The sequence below is a fragment of the Nomascus leucogenys genome, chromosome 14, assembly GCF_006542625.1.
Source record: "Nomascus leucogenys isolate Asia chromosome 14, Asia_NLE_v1, whole genome shotgun sequence".
NCBI classification, from domain to species: domain Eukaryota; kingdom Metazoa; phylum Chordata; class Mammalia; order Primates; family Hylobatidae; genus Nomascus; species Nomascus leucogenys.
This window is the reverse complement of record NC_044394.1, coordinates 60,081,038-60,086,804: the sequence shown is the minus strand read 5'-3', so window position 1 is coordinate 60,086,804 and position 5,767 is coordinate 60,081,038. Positions and strand designations below refer to the sequence as shown.

Sequence of the window (5,767 nt, the reverse complement as noted above, 5' to 3'; positions counted from 1 at the left end):
GACATAGACTCTTGGGTTGGAGACAAAGCACTTTATTATTCATGACATAGTGTGAGCATCAGTGTGTTTGCAAAGTTCCCCTTGTCCTCAAGTCCCAGATGGGTGACACCACAGGCCCAGATGAATGGTGCACACATAGTAGGTTCACTTCACAGCAAAGGAGCACTGAGCTTAAGGAATACACTGCTTTTATAGGAAGCAATAAACACACCTATTCTTTGTTTCAAGTGGCACAACCTCATCCTTCATGGTTGGCCACAGCAAAGCCACACCTGAGAAATGTCCTGGATAAAGAGGGCTGAGGGCCTTGCATTCTTGGCATACCCTGCAAGACGTGTGGGAGCTCAACAAACAAACAAATAATATTTACTAAAGCAAGAGTGCATAATAATAATAACAATAACAAAACCCACTTCCTACTTATATTGCCCAGAAACTACACATGGTTAATTTAGTCCTACAAACTAGATCCAGAGTTGAGAGAAGCTTACAGCAGCTGCTGGAGTCACACTTGAAGTTCAGGTGATAATATTATTTTGTTCACATCAAATGAGTAAGGTGTCAATGTTGTAATAAGGTTAGACGGAGGCACATCTCACACAGGAGTGTGAAAACTGAGTCATCATGCTTATGAATCATAAAAGGATCCAGGTGATAATATTTCTGAAGCAAATAGTCCTGTTAGGACAGCTGAAGTTCATCAAATACCTTTGTGCTCACTACTTGGGGTTGGGATTAGTCTTTCAGGCTGAAGTCACTAAGGAACCATGGTCCATTTCCTTAAATTTCAAGGACTGTCCTTCAGATGTCTCAGAGATAGCACTGTCTGTGAATACAGTAAGGGCTTCCTTGCATAGCCTGTCTAAGATTGTCTGCTTCTAAGCCCTTGCCACTTCCCAAGCATGTAGTGAAATCTGAGCCAGTCACAACAAAATGGGTTAGAATAAGGCTTGATCACCACAGCAGGCAGGCTATCCACCGTTTTTTTTTTGTTTTTTGTTTTTTTTGACGGAGTCTCGTTCTGTCCCCCAGGCTGGAGTGCCGTGGAGTAATCACGGCTCACTACAACCTCTGCCTCCCGGGCTCAAGGGATTCTCCCATCTCAGCCTGCCGAGTAGCTGGGACTATAGGCGCCTGCCACCACGCCCGACTAATTTTTGTATTTTGATAGAGACAGGATTTTGCCATGTTGACAAGGCTGGTCTCAAACTGCTGCCCTCAAGTGATCCACCCGCCTCGGCCTCCCAAAGTGCTGGGATTACAGGCATGAGCCACCACACCTGGCCTCTACCTTTAATTCTGAGCTCAGAAAACTCCCTGTTCCTCAAGTTTTGAGGCCTATTTACTTTGCTTCATCATGTATTCATTATTAACCCTTCCTTCATCCTGTTTAGTAAACATATATTGAGTTACTACTGGACTGGGAGTTCTGCGAGGCAATGAGGGCACATTCTTCCTGCCCTCGGGACACCAAAGCCGAGGAAATCTCATGCAAGCATTTTTTTGGATGAACTCTGGAATAGTTGTATGGAAACAAACCAAGTGTCAACTATTATATGTAATTTGTGTGTGTGTGTGTGTTTTAAAAAATAGCCAAATAAAACCCTATTTTACCATTCAAAATTAAATTTGCAGGAAAAATAATTGTTTGATCTGTGTAAAATGCTTGAACATGTTTATATCCCTTGAAATTATTAGCAAAGATGCACTTGTGATTTTAAAAATGTAACAAAAAATGAATTAAATTATACAAGAAAACATCAACAGATCTCTTGATAGTCTTTTTAAAAAGGATGAAAAGGTTGAACAACTAACTAAAACTTAGATCTTAGAAATTAATGACTTAGGCCGGGCGCGGTGGCTCACGCTTGTAATCCCAGCACTTTGGGAGGCCGAGGCGGGCAGATCACGAGGTCAGGAGATCGAGACCACGGTGAAACCCCGTCTCTACTAAAAAATACAAAAAATTAGCCGGGCGTGGTGGCGGGCGCCTGTAGTCCCAGCTACTCGGAGAGGCTGAGGCAGGAGAATGGCGTGAACCCGGGAGGCGGAGCTTGCAGTGAGCAGAGATTGTGCCGCTGCACTCCAGCCTGGGCGACAGAGCGAGACTCCGTCTCAAAAAAAAAAAAAAAAAAAAGAAATTAATGACTTAGGTTGTATTCTCTGCCTTTCACTTGCCCAAAGGAAAAAGAGAACAGAATTTAGGTGACAGCCCAGGCTAGCCATGTGGGTGATCTCAGCATTAACGCTGAGGTATGAGTATTAACGCTGTTGGTATGAGTGAGCTGCAGGTCCAGAAATAACTCTCCAGTAACACACTTTAGAAATAATCCCTCACAGGGTAGCCATGTCACTTGTATTAGTTGTAAAACACACCACTCACTTTCTGATAGTGATAAAGTGATTTCTTCATTGACGTTTTGGAAAAACTGCAGCAACATACTGTCTTAGCAAATGCTTTGAAACAACAAGTTTTTTTTTATTTTTAGAGAAAAGTGTTTTGGACACTATTGATTAGTATTTATTTAAGAAAGTTTTATGGGCATGGTGGCTCATGCCTGTAATCCAAGCACTTTGGGAGGTCAAGAGGATTGCTTGAACCCAGGAGTTCAAGACCAGCCTGGGCAACATAGAAAGACCCCCATCTCTACAAATCATTTTTTAAAAATTAGCTGTGTGTGGTGGCATGTGCCTGTGATCCCAACTACTCAGGAAGCTGAGGGAGGAGCATTGCCTGAGGCTGGGAGTTTGATGCTGCAGTGAGCCATGATTGTGCCACTGCACTCAAGCCTGGGTGACAGAGAGAGACCCTGTCTCAAAAAAAAAAAAAAAAGCCAATTACTAGCCACTAGATTTTAGCCAATAGCACTAACATTCCTTAGGCCAACTTATCAGAAAAGATGTGAAATGCTGGCGATTGTAGGGACAGAATTTTATAGTGAATAAACCTTTGACGTGGCAGAAATCTAAACAGTATTTGATTGAGGTTATGCCCCACCCTTTTCTCTACTGAGGAGACAAAAGCTGAGGGCTCCAGTCTGATGGGCCTTGGTACCCAGCCAACCACGGGAGTGCGTTCAGGTCAAGGGAATGCTCGAGAGAACTCTCTGTGTTCACTATTATTAACGGTTCCCAATTTATAGGAAGAACATTAGTTTGATAACTTGTCCAAGGTCACTTTGCTCAGCTAAATGAGTGATGAGTGTTTGATTCAAACCAGGCCTATCAAATCCCTAAATCTGTGCTTTTCAGGGCCAGGAAGAGAGAAAGTTTGCTGAGGCAGAAATCAGAGGGTGGAACACCAATCCTTACCACTTCCCTCCCCAGCCAGAGCAGCTCTGGCTGAGATCACATTTGAAGAAATCCTTTTGCTGTTAAGAAGAAAAGAAAAGAAAGAAAATAAGAAAATAAAAGGAAAGGAAAGAAAAGAAAAGAAAAGAAAAGAAAAGAAAAGAAAAATTCCAGCCTTGCACTAGTCTGAGATATTTTGAGGCTGAATTAAATAAAACCAGATGTTAATTTATTATCAAAATTCTCAGCCTATAACAGTTGTTCTCAAATCTTTGTACGTAGGAATCTGCTTGAGTGCTTGTTTAACCTGGAGAGTCTTAAGCTCCACCCTCAGAGATTGGATTGAATAGGTCTGGTCTGGGGTGAAGCACAGGAATTTGCAATTTTCACAGGTGTCCCAGGAGAATTGGATGCAGGTGGTTAGAGAACTGCATTTTGAAAAACTGAACAAAGATGTTTTGAAAAAAAAAAAAAGAAAAATGAAAGCAGAGAGCACCAGAAGTGGTTTGATCTCACCCATTTGGCAAAACTGCTACTCCCTTTGGAAAGCCCTCTGTGAATGACTCAGCAAGGCCTGTCTTAAATCGTGGGTCTCTCTGGTTTGACATTGGAGAGAGAGAGTAGTTACCATCATGGAAAGGAGAAAGTGAGTCTTAGGACTCAATCCTTCGCCTGTGAGGGAGACTACTACTGAACAGGGGAAAAGAAGGAAAACCTCAAGAGTGCTCCAAAGCCAGTGGAAGAATATGTGAGCAGAAACAAAAGAAATGAAGAGAGCAATTTTCCTCCTGAACGATATTGAGTAGAATTTCTTAGGAAGGCAGAGGCAGGGGGCACATTGCTACCCATTAAATCATGGCCTGACAGCCAGTCACAGGCCAGTCCCTTTCAGCCGACAGCAATGTTCTGAGAACCTTTCCTGCTTGGACTCAACATCACATCCCTGGCAAGGCTTCAGGACAAGAATATGAGCTCCAGGAAGCATCAGTGATAAGGTTGGTGGCAGCCCAGATTTTTGTTGCCGAAGGAGCTAGATGCAGTAGTCTGTAAGTAGGGAGAAGGTGAAGGTGAATTTGCTGAGGATTTCATGTAACACTGAAAAAATCATAATCCATATCAAGTTCATGTCCTTGATGATGTTAAGTGAGATCCCATAGTTGTGGCCACCCATGCACATGTGATAGAACTTGATGCTAAGTTGGTTTCACTGTCTTTCCTAATCCCTGCTGTTTTCCCCAGGAGAGACATGGGTTATGAAGGCTCCAGCATTACTGAATTTGTACTCGGCTTGCCAAGGTTTGGTTCAGCTCCACATCAGGGAGGGCCCACATGGAGAGTCAAGATCAACCTGGACTCTCTGCATGCTGGATTCTCAAGGTCCCAGGTAAGCTGCCTTGGGGAACCATGGCTGGCTTAGGAACCAGGGGTCTGTGTGTGTTGCTGCAGCATTTCCCTCAGGTGCTACTAATCCATGTGAACATGTAGGCCATGAGTGGTTTCTAAGCCTGCCTGTTCTCTGTCTCTCGTGTGTGAATTTTTTCCATACCTGTTTCTTCCATGTGCAGAGACTCTTGGTTTGCTGGGCATCCCCATACAATCTCCCCACAGCGATCTCAAATTCACAATGTTCTAAACTAAATTAACGTTTCCTACCTATGTAGACCTGTTTCTGTATTTCTATCTTGGATGAAACAGCCACCCAGCTGCGCATACCACATCCTTGGGAATCTTCATTGACTCCTGCCTCTTACTTACCTTGATCATCTAACTGAGACCAAGTCCTGTGGAGACTACCCCATAAATCATCCTTCAACCCATTCTCTCCTCTGGAGGCTTTGCCACTGCTCTGGTTCAGTCTTCATTTTCCCAGTAGATTTGCAATTGCTTCCTTACCAATCTCTCTTCTGGGGTTTCTCAAAGAACGTGTTCTTGGCATTTTCAGAAGGACAATTGTGCATTTGTGCAAAGTGTTTCTGACACTGTATTTTTTTTTTTTTCAGACAGAGTCTCCCTCTGTGGAGGCTGGAATGCAGTGTGCAATAGCGCAATCTGTCACCCAGCCTGGAGTGCAGTGGCACCATCTCAGCTCACTGCAACCTCTGCCCCCCGGGTTCAAGCAATTCTCATGCCCTAGCCTCCCAAGTAGCTGGGACTACAGGCGTGAGCCATCACGCCCAGCTAATTTTTGTATTTTTAGTAGTGACGGGGTTTCACCATGTTGGTCAGGCTGGTTTTGAATTCCTGACCTCAAGCAATCCACCCACCATGGCCTCCCAAAGTGCTGGGGTTACAGGCATGAGCCACCGTGCCCCGGCCCCATATGATTTTTTTGCATCTGTGGTCTGAATGCTGTAAATGTTGATAGTGCCTTTTAATTGTAAGAACCAACCTCTCCTTCTGCAAGTGGTGCTAGAAAGGAGTTAAGTTCTGGTCAGGGACTCAGGGATGTGAAAGGACAAATTAGAGCCACCGGAGC

At 44.0% G+C, this 5,767-nt stretch overlaps 1 non-coding gene across 1 annotated transcript; it reads right to left on the bottom strand.

Annotated features, from left to right (window-relative positions):
• Positions 1 to 543: 543 nt before the first annotated feature.
• On the bottom strand, positions 544 to 647 carry LOC115838483. Its single transcript, XR_004033508.1, has one exon. It is a non-coding gene; the product is annotated as a small nucleolar RNA U13 (small nucleolar RNA).
• Positions 648 to 5,767: the final 5,120 nt, after the last annotated feature.